The following is a 21,626-nucleotide window of genomic DNA, read 5'->3' as shown; positions in this document are numbered from 1 at the left end:
GCAAGCACAAAATTAAGCTATCTGTGAAAGGTTCGTTTCAAGAATACATAAGCTTCTAGTGCTATGGCTGGTGACGGCAGGAATGGTTTACATGGATGCTAATGCTCCTGTTGCAAATGAAACTGAGACTGCCAGAACATTGTGCCAGATAAGATCTCTAAAAGAGTAAGAAGGTATTTCTAATAGCAATTTTAAAGTTTTGTTTCAACAGTTTGGAACTGAGCATTCAGTTCCAGTTTGGTTTTTATTTAGTAATAGGAAAAGAAAAAAAAAAAGTCTTCTAAGATGTTATAGGCAGAAAAAAAGGAGAGAGCAAGACGAAAAAATGAATACCATTTTTGGATTGAAATATGCTTGAGACAATACTAGAAATTTCTTCAGGTTTGTGGTATATGCCAGAAAAGTGAGGTCATGTGAAGCAAATGATCATATGCTGATGATCAAAAAAACAGATACCCTGGAGCTAACATGGCATTCATTTACTTAATACGACTGTAAGAAGATTATGTATCCTTAACAGACTTCGATTCTTAGGCCAGTGACACAATACTCCTGCTGAATAAATGAAGACCAAATTCATTTTTGCTAGGTATGATACAACAGACATTGCACGTGGAGAGCTTACAGACAGGGGAGCCCAGGCTGCCTGCAGCAAAGTCCACTTCAGATGAAGTAACACCTAAGCTCTCATTATTGCCAATCTACAACTTGCAATTAAAAAAGGACTGAAATGCAATGGAAGAACAACAATTCCAATCCTTGATACTTTATCCCACAAACAGTAGAACAGTACTAAGGTAAAACGCTGTGTGATTTTGAGATATTAAGTGTAAGTAAACCTGAGAGTGACAAAGCCTGTATTGGTACTATCTGTTGCTGAAGAAATTACGGATTTGCAGCAGCACGTGTACACAGAAAATGGTAAAGGCGAAAGCAACATGATTTCAGAAGTTTAAGGAATTTCAAAAGATGCCATCGGTCTGTGACCTTAGTCCATGGCTCCTCACCAATTTCGTACACAACTCTCCTTAGAGGCCAGGGATTGTTCCCAGAAGGATGGACACTGAGGAAGAGTTAGAACACCTTTTTTTTCTTCTTCCAGAGGTAAGGAGATAAAGGATGAGTCATTTTGCCTGACACAAAAACAGGTACCACAAGAATTTAAGATAATTGAGCGAGTGGACTTTCACTATACAACTGCAGTGCTGATACTTGCAAGGAGATTTACAAATCGGAATGTCTTCAGAAGGAACTTCCAGAACTAACCAAGTATCACTGTAAAGCTACTCTGTAAATCGCCTATGTGCATTTGGAACCACGTAATAACAACTTGGGAGGAATTATTATTAAGAATTGCAATGAAATCATGATAAATGCACATAAATTCTGTTGCTACTCAAGTATTAAAAGTCAGAGTAAGATTTTGTGACAGTAAACAGGTACTGCCTTGATGCTGCACTTACTACAAACTAAAACATTGTATTTAACAGCAGAGGTTCATTGTGTTGCCTTCGTTGGCAACTATAAAAATACTCGTCCCTCTCCTCACTCACAGACAGCTACACAGGTTTTCCTCCACATTCTGACTCCGGAACAAGCATAGCCTTGGTAAGAAATGTGTGCAAGCAGAGAATCAACTACTATGAGCCATTTAACCACTGCATAAATTCACTTGGTTTAATAGGTCAAAAAACAACTGAATTTTTAAGACTCCTCATACTACTTTTATTTCTTCTAACTTCTTCTATGTGTTGTTCATTTCACGGCAAATGCTGCATTAACTTTAGACCTACAGGTCCCATGAAGAGATCTGGTGAACTTAGTGATTTGGTAGTAATACCTTACAAATTTTATTTCCAACAAAAATTCTAGATTTAGATTGTCTTTCTTTCAATTGTGAACCTTTTAATTTATTTGTTTATTGTGCTTTATGTAGAATATTTAAGGATATGTCAATAGTGCCTGTACAGCTAAAGGTTTGGCTTGAAACACTTTGTATTCCAGCTCTACAGAAATGATTTACTAGCAGAATCAAAAAATTCACTGCCCCAATCTGGAGCTGCAGCCTAATAATTCTTTCACATAGAAAACGTAATGTCCTTTGCTCATCTCCAGTGTGGCACTTGAAATACTTTCAAGATGATTTATGTCCATAATACACATCAATATGTAGAATACACCCCCTTTAAATTAATTTCTTGTGAAACAATAACTTCTTCTAAATATTTTAATTTTGGGAACATTTTAGTTGGTTCAACAGAAGTAAAGACATGATTTAACAGTGGTCTACATGTTTTTCTTTTAGACACTACTGCACTGATTTATCTTGAAATTCTGAATGCCTGTTACAAGTTGGGTTATTGCAACACTTTTTCTAGCACTTGTGGTATCAAACAATTGTTGATGGGTTATATTTGAACAGCTCTTACTGTATTATTTTAAGATGACTCAACTATCAATTTGTGGACTGTAAAAATGTTAAGCTTTATTGCATATTGTTAAAGAGAGTCTCCTCCAGCAACTATTTTATTTTTAACTTTTATACATTCTTACATTAATTTGCTAGTGGAGTAATGTTATTTCCACACTATTTTTCTCGTTGTTGTGATTAAAAATATTTTAAAATAATGTTGACTTAAAGAGCTGTCACAAGGAAATTATTGAGTCCACAGCTGGTCAAAATATAGACTGCTTTTCTAATGTGCTGTAGCTGATACTCCATTACTTGATGAAATGCAAATAGAAACAACAAAATAGGCAGCCAAGGCTTATTATTTCATGTTGATTTTTTTAACAGTCCTGCAAAAATCATCAGAGGTACTCCTATTGCTATTGATTTCACTGGGACAAAGATTTTTCTCCTGGGAAGCAACCGTAATGAATACTTGGGTATTTCGTATTCATCTTTTTCTCACTTCACATTACACGCTGCATGAAATTCCATTAAAGAAATGTCCATCTTTCTAGTAATAAAGAACGAGGTGCAATATTCTTTGAAGTCCATTCCTTCTACCAATACTTCTACCATCATGAAGAAGGGCAGAGACTACCCAAAAAGGCACAACTACAGAATGTGCTTTCCACCTTCCCCATCTTCAACACAATTGGATTCACTAGTTCAAGATGTGCACAGACAGGACTGCAGCAGCAAAAAGGATAAAGCCATTGCTCTTTGCCTTCTGATGGGCAATAATCTTCCTTGGGAATAATGTAACTAAGCAGAAGCATCTGAGACGATGTCATGGTAGAAAATGGAGAAAAAGGCCGGAGTTGTGAAGGAATTACAGCAGAAGGATTTTTGCATAAATAAGATGCACAGTAAGGAATAAGCTATGGCAAACATCAGTGTAATCCAAAAACTGCTTATTTTTGAGAAGGACAACTCTCTAGCAATGTCACTGGTTTAGGTCACAGAGTAGAAGAGAGCTTGAAGGCTTCTGGGGCCTTGTACTCAAAAGAGAGCCTGCGATTTGCCCTGCTATCCAAGGTAGTGTAGGCACACAATGGGAAAGTTCTTTAGGGTCCAGAATTCTGCTGCACTACATTAAAGACAATGATAAACCTTGTCAAATCCTTTGGGATGCAGGTAGGGTGAAGGCAAGTAATGTTTTATTAAGTAACTTCCAATACAGGGACAATCATGGTCTATGGAAAACTAAACCACACCACTGTCGTGATCATACTTCAAGGTTGGCCTCCAAGTCTGTCAGAAGATGATGTTAGCCCAAATATTACAATCCAGATTCATTTTTTAAGAACTACTTTTTTTCTTCCCATGTAACCTTTCCCTCCTCTGTGAATCCTCCTCTCTCCAGTTGGAACATCTACAATTAATGTATGATTCCTCAGGTCAAAATATTTTCAAATATGATTGCATAAAGTTAGGCACTTAAATATGTACTTACATATCTAAATAAAACTATTTTTACTTCAATTTGAGCTGAAAAAATATCTGAGTTTTCTCTCTTGAGTATCTGTAGTTTTCTCTCTTTCCAAAAAACGGGTTTGCTTTTTAGGCACATACCTGTGACTTAGAAACTCATATTTAGCACAGACAAGGCCTAATTTGACTGACAACAGCTTTCTCCAGTGAATATGAAACATGAACTTACAAATAAACTGTTTTCTTGATTCAGAATAGAATAGGTTGACTTGCTAAAAGATAAACGACAGATATATTTTTTCTGATAAAATCTGAAGTATATAACTTTTAGAGAAGTTGGTGCCTATAGTTGCATGAAAACCTTTCTTGCTACAGGCAAAATGATTTTACTTTTGGCAAGTTTACAGAAAAGCAAGTCAGTTACATTTTCACCTCAGGTGGTTTGTAGAATCAAAAAGGCAGTTCTTGCAGATGGAAAACTGTCATTACATGAGGACAAGCTGTTTGCTTGGGGGAAACGGAAATATTTTGCTGTCTGTCAAACCTGTGAATATTGGAAAGAAAATCTGTCTTCATACATGAATACTCAAAACAGAAGCTGATAGTTTAATAGAGTTTTATTTGAGTGACAGCAGGGCATGCCAACCTGGTCACTGGCCATCTTGTGCTTCAGCTCTTACACAAAGTTACCACAAATTTCAGTGAGAGAGCACATATCCAAAAAAAAAAAAAAAAAAAAAAAAAAAAAAAAAAAAAGCCTGCAGTACAGACCTAAAATAGTGATTCTAACAGAAAGCCTCAAACACATCTGGTGCTTGCCTCTGGAAATAATGAGTCACCAAGACGAAGACCCCAAATACTGCATCTCCCAGAGGAAAAGCACCCACTATCCCCACAGTATACTCTGGACTATTTCATTCCTGCTGTGAACTGTCCATCATTAATGACCACTGAGGGAGAAAGAACTACAAAGAGGGCATATGCAGAGGTGGAGAGCTACTAGAGAATGATGTGAAGCTAATTATCCAGGTTTTCCATGTGGATGCAAAGCAAGGGCTTGGAAATACCTTTCATCATTATGTGTTATGTACATGTTTAATCAGTTGGAATGGATCAGTAGAAGGTAGAAAGCTGTATAAGCAAAAAGTCTTCACTGTTGTAAATACACTGAGGATGTGCTTTGAGGAATTCTATGAGATCCAGTGCTTGTGCTTAATAGTGAATGGTGAGAACAACATCCATTTTTGCTTGCTCGTTTTAATAAGCTCAGAAGGTTCAGCACTAACAACTACACTAACTACTGCTACTACTAACTACACTAACCCTAACAAGTATTTCATCATGTCACCTGGAGGCTTACACAAACAAGTTTGGAACCTACCTGTTGAAATGGGCTGAATCAAACATAATTTCTAAATCATCAACAATTGCCTACTATGATTCAACAATTTCCCATTATTTTTAAGCACCAAGGAATCTCTTACAATGCAATGAAGTTGACAGCACGTGTATTTCCTGCCATTATGAGATTTAATAGCCTTTTTTCATCACCATTAAAATTGACTCTCACTATCTGTTCTCCAAATATTGTGCTCCCTCCAGAAATTTCCAATCCCATTACACTTTCCTCACAGGTTTTTCTATCTGAAGGTTCAGATTTGTAAAACTTGAGAGGAGGTGGGTTCCAGTTTGAATTCTGCTTTAGGCTCCTATCTAATATCTGACTAAAGGCTCCTATCTAATATCTGACTAAATGTACCTGAGGAAAAGTCCATTCCTGATGTTTTCTGATTGAACAGACTCAGTTGTAGAGTTTGCTTTCTTCCGGATGTCAGATCTCTCTAGTCCAATTTTTATACTTCATCAAATACCCAATTTTCATATTCCAAATTTTCTTTGATAGCTATAGCTGTATTACACTTCTGAAGCATGTATGCCACCACAACAAATACCTGTGTATTAATAAAAGACATCTTCCTTTTCCTAATTGTGCCACTGCAATTTTCATTCTGCCATGGGGGTTTCCAGGAGACTGTTAGAGGTACTTTTCGTGATCTGCTGTCAGTGCTCTAAAGCTCTTTATCACAAAATCACAGTAGTTTTTATCATCTTTGGGGCAATTTATAAAATTCTACAAGCCTACTGTGTGACAATTTAAAATAACGTTTCATAAGATTAATCTATAAAAGTGTGAAAAGTACACTATGTGCTTCTAAAAGGTCAGAGAAGCTTTCTATTAAGCAAATCAATATGGTCACAAACAGATCCTGAAGCTGTATTACCATTTTAATTGGCTGGCATAGCCTTCTCACAGTTCCACCTTAATGGTGACATTAATTACAACTGTGAGAGTACAAGACTGTGCTAACACAAACTGCAAAATAATTATTACACATTGCCTGGATATCTTTTGCTACTACCCGAACACATCAAAGGTATTATGTTAAATATCCAACATTGTTTTCCACTCAACACATTCACCTCTTTCTTCGCTGATATTGACTTTCTATTCTTCTGAATGTGACATTAAAACTTAAAACTGAAACACTCCAAGCTGGAGTGGGGAAAAAAAATAAAAAATAAAAAAGGGAAAAAGAAAGGAAAACAACTGCATCAAAGCCAGTATCAAACAACATAAAGACTGGCTGGCTAAATGGTGATCAACCTCTCTGGCCTCTTCCTAGGGAGATGCCAGGGCAGCTGCCGTACTGGTAGTTGCAGACATCGAGGACAGAGGCAGAGGATGGCCACCTGTCCCCACGCCTTCTCCCTCCTGCAAAACCTCAGCCTCATTCCTTCTTCTTTGGGTACTCTTCCCAGGTTATTTGTTTTGGCTTCTTTAATAACTTCTTATCACAGTCTCTCTCTAACTCATGTCTGCATTCCTGTGTTTACTTTCATGTTTAGCTTTTACACACTTTCTGCCAAGTTATGCTGCCTCTCAGTCTTGTTCATTGTGTTCCCACTACATGTCACTGGCTCCCAGTTTTTGACACTAGCCATGGTCTCACTGCTTACCACATCCCAAGGTCCTCTAATGCACAAAAAGCTCTGCTTCCTTGCCTACCACTCCTCTAACCTCCAAGTCCCATACTTGCCGAACTAGTTGCTGTTTCTTCTCCCTCCTGCTTGTCCTTCCATTCTACTGTCACTGGTGTTGTCCCAACATGCTACTTCTTTGTCCTTGGTCTGGCTCCAGGCCATTCTACATTCAAATTAGACATGTCATGTTCAAATCCACTCTGCTTGATTACCAGCATGAGTGTTGCTGAAAGCATGTAAGACATACTCGAGAGCAGCTGGGAACAGCAATTACAAGACAAGTTTGATTTTCTCCCTGGGGATGGCATATGTGCCATCTAGTCGGGCCCCGGAGTTATGAGAAGACGGCACTTGCTGAGCTGTTCGGTGGTTAAGAGAGCACAAGCTGGCCAGCACCGCAAGCATCAGAGGGGCAGAGCCTGATCTGCAAAGGCAGGGGCTTCAGAGCTTTCAATCTGCCCTGACACACAGGCAAAGCTCAAATTCTTGTCATCATTTGGACATATTGGGGCAGATAGTTCTGTTAACATGGCAAAAAGACACCTAAAATTTCATGGATCTTCTTGAAAACACGAAAAAATGCTAAAGCTCAGTAAATTATATTGAACTTATTTTTAACAGACAGTTTAACAGTTTGTTTGTTTGTTTTCTAGAGGAGGTATTTTTAATCTACTTCATTAAAAATAACTGAAATTGTACAAAATATTTATAAAAACAGAAGTAGTATGTAACAACCAACAAGGAAAATTCTAGCCTACCAAGGAAATCTGCACAATGTTAGGAGAAATTCAAAGGGTTATATATATAACAAGAAGTGTGTTTATGTATGTATACTCATACATACCTATACACATGCACACAGTCTGGTCTATACCTAAATTTGAAATAATCAACATCTCTACAGTCTACTTTTTTTGATATGGTATTTGCTTCTAAAATGGAACAGTTTAACAGTGTCCCAGAAACAATTTAGTATATTTAGTAATGACATGAAGTGTATTTTTAAACCTATGTGAAGTTTCTTAATGTTATGAGTGCTACAAAGAAAAACACAGATTAAAAAGCAAAATTATGGTATATTGTATTCTCTGTGCTGGAGAAAGCAGACTATAAATAGAAGAAGAAAGAAGAGTTAGACATTAAAATTCAATTTAGAAAGGAATCTAACTGATGATCTGTAACTGACATTTGAGATTGCGAAGAAGTACCATACAAGACAAAATTATTAAAGAATAACTTTGGAATATGAGAAAATGCGTACAGGTGATATGAACTGCCAGGAACGAGATGACAGAAAACGTCACTGGGCTTATAACACTGGCCAAGTAACTTTCATCTTTGATCACAACTTTGAACCTTAAGAAGGGAAATTAAGTCTCTCTAACACATACCAAATGCAGCCTTATCAATTAACAGGAGGTATTTTGCATGAGATGGTATCTCAGAAAATGTTTAGAAAACAAACTGACCTTCCCAAGAGAAATTGCTATTTGCTGACCCCGCAACCCCCCATCATGGCATTAAAATAAGCATGTAACTTCAATGGTACTAGCGATCTATTCAGGAGGAGTCTGTGCCTACCCAAAGCTCCTTGCCAACCTGCTACAACCAGCAGTGTAAGTGTAAGCAGTGACAATAAATGTCTGTTTGCACTTGGGAATTGGCTTGAATTTTATCCATTGTCAGTAAGTGTTGGCTAATCAGAGCACTTACCTGCTGTGCCAACAAGGCCAAGCACAGGCATAATCAAGACATTTTAGAAAAAAAGACATCAGACATTTCTCTAGTTAAGATGGATAAAATGTAAAGGCTGTATCCCCTCCTCCTAAAATGAAGAACTCTATACGTCCAGACAGAAATCCAGGAGGACAGGAGTCAAATTAGTCCCAGTTTTGCTTTGTGGAATGCACCATTTTCATGTTTAACTTATTTTGATTTGGGCAGTTTCTGAGAATATCCTCTTTTTAACATGGCTACTGTTTCATCAATGGTCTGCTCTAGTGAAAGATTTTCTGTTTAAACATCTCTCTCTAATTTGAAATAAAACCCACTTAAGCAAATATGATGATTCATATAGTTGACATTTTTAACGTAGACTAGGCTAAAAAGAATTTAACTTCGTCAACACCTATTTCTAATGCAATATCATTTTCTAATAAATACATGTATTTTAAAGCTAAAACCAAAATCTTCATAGTGCATTGGTCTCCAGAGATGGTTACCTAGCTGCGAGAACAGAGAAGCATACTGACATTGGCAAAAAAGCTAAATAGTTCATTAAAATCCGAAGTATGTTCAGAAACCTCTCAAATACTTCATGCATTGCTGGGTGTACCTAATATATCATGACATTAAACTAAAAAAAGAGGTCATTCAAAAGAAAGTAGAAAGAGCAGAAATATCCAGAATGGTAAAATAAAAATGTATTTGCCAGTCAACTTCAGCATGCAAGCTGCTTTTCTTTTTTTTTTTTTTTCCCCACATGGTTTGTTTTTATTCTTGAAATGTTCTTAAATCAGATTGAATTCATAAAGGTTAAGACTGACAGAAATAAAAACACATCAATATTACACAGAGTGGTAAAAAAAAAGGGGGGATGGGAACATTATGAGTAAAAATATCACTACTTTTTGTACAAGAAAAACTTTTATCCACTAAGCCCTCATTATTTTATTGTTAGCTGAGTATTACAATGGAGTTCAATTAACTATTGGTAGAGGAGATCATACTTCAAGTAATACAACAAAAACAATACTCCAACTGAAATCCCAGCAAGTATTAAAAGAAGCAAACTGAAGTTGTGTCCAAGCCTAAGTGGGACTTTGTCACCAAAATTCAGTGCGTTACGTAATATAATATAAATAAATTATTGTATAGCCATTAGCATTTCTTTTGGTGAGAGCATTTTTTTTACATTGCTTTTGTAAGCATGGGCCTCAAGCTGCTCTTACACAGAAGTCAGTGTGAGGTCTTCACTACAAATTAAGTATACTTTGGCCAGTTAGGTTAGTGTAATTTTTTTATAAATATTTTTCTGTGAATCTTGACAACATGACTAGTGCCTAAATCAGAACACTGAGCTTAGCAGACTAATAGTTTGCATTTAGTAACGTGTGTATTATCTCCAGGGCACTCTTACCAATTTATGTCTTCAAAAGCCCTTTAGAAGTGTCTTTTCCCCTCTACTGTGTTCAGCTATGTGTTTCAGCATAAACTGGGCGATAAATTCAGTTTCATGCAAAAGTTAATCTTGGTAAACTTGCATCTGGTACTGGCAGCAGCCTCCAGGGCTGGGTTGATACTTCACCTGCACAAGTTTCAAGAGTTTCGCTGCGTATAGGACATCCTTAGGGCTACGGATGTAGTGAATGAGGTGGGGAACCAAGAGCCTGTCTTGAAGGCTATATAACGTACAGTAGGATAATAAACCATCATAAGCGTAAGCATCCTGGGGCTTAGCCCGCAGGAGAGAAACCAGCCATTTAAACGGGAGGACCATCCATCGCTTATTCCAGGGAGCATTTATTCTGTTCATCCATCTCATGAGCACACGAAAGGCTGAATTAATCAAACCTATGCAGGGCTGTACTACTGATTAAAGCTTGCTTTAGGTACAGAACTCAGCCTGAAGAAGCTTGACCTCTTAATGAAGTTTTGCCATAAACCCCCAAACATTATAAAATTTCTTTTTTACTGAGTTGCAAAAATAAAATAATCACAGATATAGCCTGATGCTCCCCTTGTCACAAACTGTAATACTCCAGGTGTCTGCTCGTGCTGGAATTCTATTACTTTAAATTCAAATAGGGGAATGCCCTGCAAGATTTGGTAACGGCTTTGGAATCACTACATTATTGCTGAAGAGAAAAAAAATTGGCTTGTTCCACAGGACTTCTGACGAATTCCTCCCTCCAAGCTATTTTGCAGTCTGTAATTAAGCTAACAATCTAGCAGTTCCTTTTTACAACAAGAAAAAGAGTTGACTGAAAAATACATTTTCCTCTGTGGGCAGCTATTCTACTGTTAAATCCTGTTTCTCTTAATGTTATAAAATTTCTGCAAATTCTTATGTGAATTCCTACCTGAAATGGAGTAATCGACTTGTTTTCTGTGTGACAGCAGATCTGCATAATCCAAAGAAATTTACCACGGCCTGGTTTAGCACAGCTAAGCTTCAAAGTAACATTAATTTTATTAACTTTGCAGATGTGAAAGATTTTATGAATGTATTAAAAAAGATGCATTTCTCAATTACTTTGTGGAAGGTACCTAACTTGTCTGTCTCTGACCAAAAGTAACTAAGGTTGGTATTTCTTTCAGTCTGTTTTTATGAGTTACACATTTCAGAAGCAGTATACACAGAGTTATCTCCTACTATTATTTCATATAAAACCGATACTAATCCAATTGAAGTCAACGGAATTATTTCCACTGACTCCTGCTAACATTTATTGGTGTCCTAAATTCTTAACTAACCAAGGAAGGAGTCTTTCTGTAGCACTGAATGAACAGACTCAAAGAGTAAAATAATCTGCTTCCAGTATTTATTATATTAACAATTTGGCTCTGCCTTTCATCAATGGATTAAAAGCAAGTTGAAGGTACTACCACTAAATTGCCTTAAGACATAAGGGTACTATGCCAGGAAGAACCTAAAATAGAACGAATACAACTTAGTAGACTTGCTTTCTCTGGACCATTTAGCAGGGCTTTTTCATAAGCACAGATTCCTATCAATTAGGCCTATATCAAAAGCACGCTGCCTAATTTAGATAAGCACACTAACGTTTTATTTTGCTCAGCACTATAATAAGATAATGAACTATCACTACAATAGCTATGACAGTTTTTAGTCTGGTAACTTCTGGGCTTTGTGGGAACCACTGCTTACACCAATAACACTGTAACACACCAATACACTGTATCTGGGAAGTGTAACTGTTGATTACAAAGAGCTTTACCCTAAAAATGTTCAGGAAGAGTGAAAAAAAAAAAACAAAAAAAAAATGGGAGGGGGGAGGGGGGGACACATTTCACCATTTGACTTGTAGGTGCTCTGGCCGGAAGAAGCCATCAACTTGGGATATTCTATCACTCCCTGAACTTTCAGACAGGATTTACATCCAAGCCAGCTGAGGGAAGCACACAAGCCATGTGAAGTATCATTCTAGAGAAAAAACACTCCTTCTCCTGCAGATTTAAAGCCTCAGCAGCTGAGGCCACAAAGGAGGCTGGAAGGAGCAGAGCAGGTGCAGAAGTGAACTGTTAGCTTGTAGGGACAAAGTCACATAGGGGGTGGCCCATGTAGAATGGGTGTAGGAAGCAGGGATACACAGTGTCCTGTCCTGAGCACAGCTCATACAAGCGGCAGGTGCAGAGGGGGGGAAAGCAAGGCCATCCCAAGAGGGTAACAAGGGAAGAAGGCGTATCCCCTCTCTTAGCTCTGTTTCAGAAGGGGAGGCTCTGAAGTCTAAGCTTATGTTACCTCCGCTTGTTTTGCTTTTACATAAAAACAAACCCACAGGTAGAATGAATGAAATCACAGTCACCATGGAATAAACAGAGCCTAGTGCTGTCAGGGACCTTCAGGTCATTCTGTCCATCCCCTGCAGGAAGGTGGGGACAAGTGCGCCCGAGAGGAGATGCTCTTGTCTGTTCTTAAAGGCTTCCATGGGAGCCACTCACCTCGAGGCAGATTATCTGAGTGCTCATTCAGGCCTGCTGAAATACTAACACCTCTTCCTAGAATGTGATCTTGCATGTAATATTACAATAATCCTAATCTCACACTTAACGGAGAGTTGAATTCTTTTTAAAATCTATGACAACCAACCCAATTTGCACACTTTAAGTTTGCAAGAATTATTGGCTGGAGCATGCTGTATCAAAGTTTACAAAATTGGTGGGTGCTGATCAAGTATTATAACTGCAAGAAAAACTTATGGTCTTGCATTAAAACACAAAAAAATGAGTGTATGAGGAATAAGGTGCAGGGCTGTGGGTATTTGGAACACGCCTACTGTGAAATAGCAGCTGAGCAAGGCTGGCTTTTCACATCCCAGAAACCAGTTCCCAAAAGGGTTAGAAGTACAGAGAAACAAGAAAGGCAGATAACAACTTGCCTGATGGAGAAGACTTTAAAAAAAATGAAGATAATCTCCTTTCTACACTTTCAGAACTCATTGCTCTATCAACCTTACCGGTGAAAGTTAGTTAAAATGCAAACACTTTCCTCACAGTTCTCCCAGCTCAGCAGACCCGAATAAAAATCCATCCAGCCCCAGAGCTGAAAAATGAGGAAAGATTTTAATGGGCCCTTCAGATGAAAAAGCTGCATGTGCACACTCTTGCAGACAATCATTGTGAAGAAATAATCAAAAACTGTTCACTGTATAAAATAATTCCTCATAAAATGTTTTGTTGTTTTGTACAAAAGAGTAAAATGTTAGTGATGTGGAGGAAAAAGCAAACAATGTTTTCCTAAAAGAAAGCATTATTTTCTTACATTAATTACAAAAGGTACAAATATCGGTATGGAAAACAAGCCCTTCATCTGTGACTGAACATACTTAAAAAGAAGGAAGAGATGGAAAACAAGAGAAAACCCATGTTATCAAAAGAACAGAGATGCCCCTGGACCTCTAAAGCACTCTGCCAGAACTGAGGAAGACAGAGGCATGAAGGAGACAGGAGAGATATAATGTCACATCCACAGCCCCAAAGTGAGAGGCCTTTTATCACCAACTTCTACAAAAAACAAAGATGAGATAAAGCTGCAATGCTCCTCTACCTAAGAAAAAAAATACACTGTCTGGATTTTTCAAATAATCTGACTTGCAAATTGCCTAGAAAAATTCAAGCTGAATATTCAATTTCTAAGTGAAGTCCCACAAAATTGGTATCTGGGATTGGTCTTTTTTTCTCATTTGCATTCAGTTCTACTGCCACAATGAAGTAGAAGAGATAAAACAATAGTGCAAAGCACAAAAATTGTTTTCTGCAGCAATTCTGCAGAGGATTTTCTTTCCTTTCCTATTCCCTCCTGAAATAACATAATGTGTGTGACATATGTAGAATTCTTGTAGAGGCATTTTGGTCAGAATAAATTTAGCTCTCCTAAGAAGGGTAATATCAAAACCAATGAAAAGTAGCAGGCTCTACTAAGTGTAACTCTGCCACCTCCAGAGACAGGGACTGCACCCCAAAAACACATGTTCACAATTAGAAAGTAAAGATGTTATCTTGTAGACAATTATGTACTATTTTCCTGTTTGCTGCGAAGGGTAGGAAAGTACAAGTAAGCAAATAGCCTAAAATTCCTTGTGTTCCCACCAATATTAGTAAATAATTCCCTATCTGTGCCCTGCATCTCAGCAGCTCATTGCTTGGAAGCATTTGGGGTTCACTTGTCAGACTTTTCTGGATATTACTGAACCCAAGAATTGCATGATTTGTGTCTTGGTTTTTATTTGCTAGATAACATCTCAGATGGTATGAATAATTGTGCTTACAAATTAAAATACTGTGTTTAAAACTGTTTGAATGCTTGTTCAGCGTCTGTTTCCATGGACTTCCCTTGATACTGACATTCCTTACCCAGAATATTTACAAAGAGCTAATATAGAAGTAAGTTAGCGCATTTAAAAGCATCATCATGGTGCAATCCAAGCGAATATTCATGGGAAAATGCTCGGTAGGACTAACCATTTCATTTAAGGCCCTGATCCCGCATGATTAAAGGTAATGGAATCTTTGTCACCGACTTTAAGTGAACACTCGAATGAGCCCCTAGGTAGCACCTATCAGAAAGGGTAGCTGTGTAAAATTTCTGTAACACTTTTACTTGAGAGCCATCAGATTTAAACAGACGTTACAGACACAGGCATACCAGGATGCAAATGCGTACACACAGAGCTTTAATTTTCTCAGGCTTTTTTAGCTGCAAACATCTATAGGTTCAACCATTCGTCTGGCGAGCACTGCTAGTAGTTTGGATTAGCAGTTAGTCAGCCTCAGGAACAGCAGCTTTGGTGTTAGCAATGCCCAAGCCAGTAATTCCAAGGACTCTGAGTCCTTGGTGTTTGCTTCACTGTGTATCACAAGGTCAACACTCAGGCTCCCTGGAAGCTGTCTGACTGTCCTTCAAGTTCAACACACCTGTTCCTTTTCTTAATAGCAAGAAACCTAAACACAAGGAATCCGCACCAGACAAGTCTTTCAGCTCATAACTTTTGACAGCAAAATTCTCACAACACATTTGGGTTAAGACCTGAGCTTTCAAGTGTGTGATTGCAAGGGAATAAGCTGAAAGGTTTTAGCTCCCCCAGGAAACTCTCTGCTTGTAACGCAGGGGTGAACATCTACGTTCCTAGTTCAGCAGTGCCAATGGAAAGGCAGCTTTGAGCTCGTGCAAGAAAGCAGCAATACGGTGTTAACATTTACTAAGAGAAACTTATAAAAATGACCAAACAGAAGCAGTGTTTGTGGAAGTATGTGGATAATGAAAGATGCAGAAAGGCAAGTGATTAGGTTTGAGGAAAGGTCTCATTCACTTCATCCAGGTGTTTGGAACATGTTTAGCCATCTTGTTCATAATCCAGCCCTAGCCAGCTCTCAACGACCAAACCAACAGTTTAGCTTTCTCCTCTTATTCCATCAGCCCTTATTGTTTATTTGTTGTTTTTAAACTTAGTCTTCCCAGTTCATTTCTTTTAATTCCCAGAAGCGTAAACAAGTCATAAACAAGGATAGAAGTATCTTCCTAAATGCTGGCTCATTAAGTATTTCCTAACTTAAGCTCCAGTTCTCACGCAGAAATAAGGGGATGATGAAATCATAAACTCATAACTTAGTAGCACATACCGCATGACTGGAACTTCTCATGAAATACTGGTCTATAATCAATAATCAGCCCTTTTTGTCCATTTTCTATGTCCTCTATAGTAATATATTACTATATTAACAACATAATGCAGTAGTAATATATTTAAATATCATCCCATTGTAAAACTTAAAGATACTCCTTTTGCTTTGATGCCTGTTGCATTCTAGTCTATTACAGTACATTACAGAACATTACTTCAAACTTTCTTGCCAGAAAACAAGCAAAGCTAGCCAGTTTTGTTACAAAAAGAGCATGGTACCAGCCAGAGGACGCTACGGTTTGCTACTTGTATCCTGCTTATGCACTGTTATACATTGCTTATGCAATATTATCTCCTGTAACAAATTACATCCATCATTTTCTAAAAAGAATCCTGAAATATGGTGACAGTTGTCACCATAGACTACTGCACTGACAGGGTGAACCTGGAACAGCAGAGGTAGTTGTCACCCAACAAAATCTTGATGAAGTTTATAACTCTTGAATAACGGATAGAGCTGATGCACCAAATCATGTTAGAATTGTTTCAGAGACTAATCTGTAATGTCAAAGATGACTGGTGTGTTTCCCTTGATTTCAGTGAGTTCTACATTAGGGCTTTAGATACTGCTGAAGTCGAATGTCAGCAGTAAATACTGAACAAGTCATCACTCCCATTGGACTTACACTGTAATGTAACCAGGTAAGTCTGAATGCTTTCTGCTTTATAAATGAGAGTTCAAAGATGTTCTGCATTAGCAGTAAGAATTCTTAAGTGTCATCCTTTGAAGTCTCTACCCTCTACTTCTATCCCTTTCCAGCTTTCTAGTAAGCATTTCCACATGATGCCTCTACCAGTTTTCCACATTCTATTTTAACTGAAACAAAATGCAGTATGGAACAAAAACAATCTGCACTATTAATCTAGTTTATAGAAATGTGATCCATGTATTTTACACTACTTAGGTTTCAGCTTTTTAGCATGTAATTGTATCACAGCATCTTCTAAAATCTTAGTCAAGTACCACCCCTTGTGCAGTTTTTGTCCCCCAAAACATATGGTTTCATGATGTTAGCACAAAGGAAGATGTAAAGAAAACAACTGAAGAAATACGTGTCTTTTGCAAAATATCTGTTCATCACAACTCAGCTGGGTACTCCTCAGTACTGGAGAGTTTTCCCACTGATACACATGGAGTAAACAGCTCTACAGCTATTGTAACACCTCTGCTACAGAGATGGCTTCAGGCAAAGCTAGGAAACAGATTCGAGTACAGTGAGAACAAAATGGTGGAGGTTTAATTAAAGGAGATACACGTACAGATATATATGTACACATACACATATAGATACATGTATACAGAGAAGACGCACATTCCCATTTTGAAAACAATGAAAAGACTACTGGGCAAGGGTAACATGGACTGCTCAAAACAAGAATTGATTTGATAATGACACTATTTATATGTTCCATAACGATTCAAGAAAAACTTCAGGTGTTATCCATCAAGATTTTTTAGACTATATTCTAAACTATAGGTTTTTATTCGAATTTCTTCCCACCTGCAATATCACTTCTAAGTGTTACAGTATATAAAGAGAAAAAAATAGATTATAAGCTCTCTCAAAATTTTCAGTGATCATTCTCCAGCAGCGCTAAGGTAGAAAAAAACAAGAAAAATTTTGTAACATAAACAGCTGAAGATCTAACCTAATTTTGAAAACCATTGAGGAAAACACCAGTCCAACATGCAGGATATGTAGCTCCATGGTCAAAAAACAAACAGACAAAAACAAAACAAAAGAACAACAGAAAAAAATGGGGAGTGGGGTGAGGTGTGTATCAAGAATCATTACTGGAATTCACTTGCTAAGTACCTTTTCCTTTAGAGAAAAAACTGTAAGAAGAGCAGAGAAGCACATCGGCTGGTCTGTATTACTTTAGCTAAAATACTTTCTTTTTAGGAGGGAAAAATATATTTTATGATGATTATCTCCATTGTGCAAAATAAGCACAAGTTGGCTTTATTTAACAGTGAGCCCACATACTTCATTATAGCAATATATTAATTTTACTTGATTAATAATGTTCAGTCTGAATTGTATGAACAAAAGAGGGAATTGGACAGGTAACCTCTCTGCTAGAGCAGTCAAACACTGCATACATTATCAATCCAGCAGGGACTCCTAGTAATTAAACTTGGTAATACCTTACGAATTCTAGCATAGTTTAAAAAAAATCTTAAAAGGGGTAGTTTAAAAGCTGAAGATACTAAAAGATACTAAAAGCAACTGACTTGAAGACAGAGAAAATAGTTCATTATATAAATCAATAATTAAAATTAGAAACAATAACAGAAAGAAGAAAATAGAGAGTTATACATCAGACTGCTGTACAATAGTCTGATATTTCACCAGTTCTTATTTCATAATGTATTGTGAAGTTCATTTTATGCTCTTCATAATGAATTTTTAAATGAGAATTTTTTTTTCTGTAATTTAGCCCACAGACATTTGAATCACAGACTTCCACTAATACATTTGCATATAAACAATTCTCTTAAAATTCATCTGCTTCAATTATTTCTTTCTCACCTGAAGTCATAAAGCTCCATATGGGATGTATAAACCCTTCTGCTGCCCAAGGCCATGTTATAGGGGCACAGGTACATATTCTTTGTCTGCCCAAGAGATTCAGCTGAGGGAATGTTGCAGGACATGGTACAAAAAAGCTGCAAGAGAAAAAAATGAACTACCATTAGCAGCTGAAGAAAATGAAGAAAAATTGTCTGAAAAAACACTGCTATGTGTTGTAGGGGAAAGACAGAAATAAGTAACAAGAAAAGGAAAACAGCGTTTTGGAAAAAGTAGGCTTCAAATACAGCCCATTCTCTCCAAAGTCACTGGAAGATAACCTCTGATAGCATTTCCAATTGCAGACAAAAACGCTGGGGTAAAATAAAACGAGGATCCCAAGGCTGAGTGGGCATCCAGAGGAGTTTGGGACGTAAATCCCACCAGTCTGCTTCTGGGGTTCATACTGAATACATCCAATTTCCCACCACTACTGTTAGCTTCCATAAATACTATGAAAGAAGGTTGAAAATTTGCAGCGTGGTGTCTGGCTGCAGAGACACAAACACAGCCACAGTGCTGCAGTTTGGACTGTGACACAGATGCTTCACAGCTGTTCTTCCTCTGAGAATATCCTCCTCCAAAGGACTGCAAATCCATCTCTGGTAGCTCACAAGCGATGCTCTGAGATACCATAGCTCTATATAAAACACTATGCAACCAGGCTGAAGAGCAAAAAGTTTCTCTTAGCTGTCAAGTTCAACCAAAAGCTGTAATAGTGTTATATGACCTTGATGTACACAGCATGAACTCTTTTGTGCATGACCATGCCACTCACTCTGTAAGTTGAGAAGAACTGATTCTAAGTATTCATTTACAGACTTGTAACAAAAAGCTTTGAATTTAGCTAGCAATCAAAAAAAGCAGAATCCAGCATTAAAATAATTATTACATATCTAGTACAACGTATATTTATTTACCTTTTGTAACAACATACTGCCTTCTCCAAGTCTCCCCAAGTAGAGGAGAACTTTATGTACTATAATTTTTTAACCTTTTGCACTGCACTTGTTTCATTCCTTCTATTAGATTGGCACAGGACTGCCATAATTCTAGTATATTCAGAATTTAGATCATTGAGACTGGATTTAACATAAAATGTCATATGGTCAATGATTTTTTAAGTCCATGAATCTTTAAATAATAATAGTATTCTGGCCTGAACCGCCACACACTCTTACAGACTACAAAAGAAACAGACTGTTTTGCTGCAAATTCTACTGATCCTTTTACTCATCATTATTTACTCAACAGTTTAGAAACAAATATAATTTTTAAACCAATTACTGTTTCATTATTTTCAGACATTTCTATCAGCATAGAGAACTTTTTCAGAACATTGTCAATACCTCAAAATATTTTAAAATATCCATCTAAATGACTGAAACTGGATTGAGTATCATAAATCAAGACAACATGAATTCAACAAGGTAGTTTGTATGTACCATTTTTTCCTTGCTAATAATTCTATCAAAAAGCTTGGTTCGGCTTCCATTACAGTCAGTGAAATAATGTATGAAGTGACTATGGAAACTTGAGACTAAACCAGAGAGACTAAATATAGAAGTCAATCACCTATGTTGTGACAGCATTCAGATCTACACCCACAGCCCTGCAAAACTGAAGAAAAATCATTTTCTTGCAGCATTATATGAATACAACAGAATCTTACAAAACCAATGATAAATGTGCAAAGCTATTCAGCATGCAGACAAATGCTAGAGAACAGAACAGAAAATAGAGAGATAATTACAATGACCTTACATAAACCAGAAGTATTCTTTCAGAAACCTAACAGCAGAAACAGCAGGGGTCTAAGAGGAAGACAATGAGCATTGTTAAGGAAATGGAGAGTTCCACATGAACAAAAATTAAATAGACTGACACAGTTCACATTAGTGATTGACTAATTTAGGATATGCCAGAAGAACCCCAGACAATGAAGAGCATAGGCAGGGTAGATGAAGTGCTCTCTCATAATACAAGAAAACGACAAAGTTAATGAAATCACAAGGCTACATTTAAGTACACTAAAAACTGATTAATAGGGTATTTTAAAACAACATAAAATTATACAGAACAATTCATTGTAGGAGAAGAGATTAATTTGACTAAAAATGAATTACACATTTCAGTGCTTGCACTCACATTTATAAAACCCGTGTGATCTTCAGATTGAGGAAACAGCTGGCCACTGCTTAACACAAATGGGCATTTTCCTTCTTCTGAGCTGTTTGTTGTTCAAGGAGCAGTAAGATGTAGGACAGTCCTACTGGCACAGAAAGCTCCAAAAAATGGTCATTTTACTGTGCTGCAGAAAGTTATTCCATGTCAAGTGAGCTGGAATAACTGTCCATGTGCCAGCTCGTAGCCCACATCAAAACCAAAGCAGTTAACTTTGGCTTAATTGCTCTTTCAGGAGAAGAGGGACATCAACAACTAAGTAACAATTGAAGGGAACCGTGAAAACGGATCGTTTTTAATAGTCAAAATACGTAAACATCAAAAACTAACTCTGCTTGACTGATGCAGGGTAACATGACAGTAACAGAGTACTCAGAGACAAGTTACAAAAGTATTTAGGCCACTGGACCAGCTCTGTAAAATCAAGATAACTGCATACGGAAAATTATCTGACTAGAACCCAACTAAGGCCTGAGATGGCTGCCACGGACCAGAGGTTTGCCAGCTCCAGTCTGCCAGAGAAGGGTTAACTCTTATGCACTGCAAGTAGGTGTACAAATACTGACTAAAACCTGACCCTGAAATGCATTTTTGGTAGGTGACTGGCCACACCTCACAGGCCTTTCTGTTTGCACTTTCAGCAAATATTAGGTATTTATCAAGATCTTCAGTACCTCCAACTAAGAAGGACCTACCTGGAATCACTGAATGCTTGGACTAGTTTGTTAATTTGCAGAGTTAATCAAGCTTTAACAAGCAGCTGCTTTTAGCAGTTCCTTACAGCAAGAAAGTTACAGCACCCTTTCTTGACCCTCCGTTGCCCCTTGATAGCAGAACAGGCAGTGTTTTGACTACTGCTATTGTGTCAGGGTCTGGTCTTTTCTGATATTTTAAGCCAAAGCTGACGTGATATGAGAGGCAGCTAATATCACCTGGTAAATCAATTTTCAGGCTCTAAGTCAAGAAACTCCAGAGAGCAGTCCTACAAGCCCTAGTATGTAGGCCTCTGCACAAGAATAA

The 21,626-nt window shown here is 37.5% G+C and overlaps 1 non-coding gene across 43 annotated transcripts in view; it reads right to left on the bottom strand.

Moving 5' to 3' along the window:
* LOC308197296 overlaps window positions 1–21,626 on the bottom strand; it is a 722,739-nt gene that overhangs the window by 185,323 nt on the left and 515,790 nt on the right. For all 43 annotated transcript variants that reach the window (XR_013952725.1, XR_013952726.1, XR_013952751.1 and 40 more), the window contains one exon: window positions 18,384–18,520. This is a non-coding gene — a transcript (uncharacterized protein). The remainder of the gene's footprint in view (window positions 1–18,383; window positions 18,521–21,626) is intronic.

This window comes from Anser brachyrhynchus, assembly GCF_964034855.1.
Source record: "Anser brachyrhynchus genome assembly, chromosome: 6".
Lineage (NCBI taxonomy): Eukaryota > Metazoa > Chordata > Aves > Anseriformes > Anatidae > Anser > Anser brachyrhynchus.
Note: the sequence above shows the minus strand (reverse complement) of the source record. Positions and strands in the feature narration are given on the sequence as shown.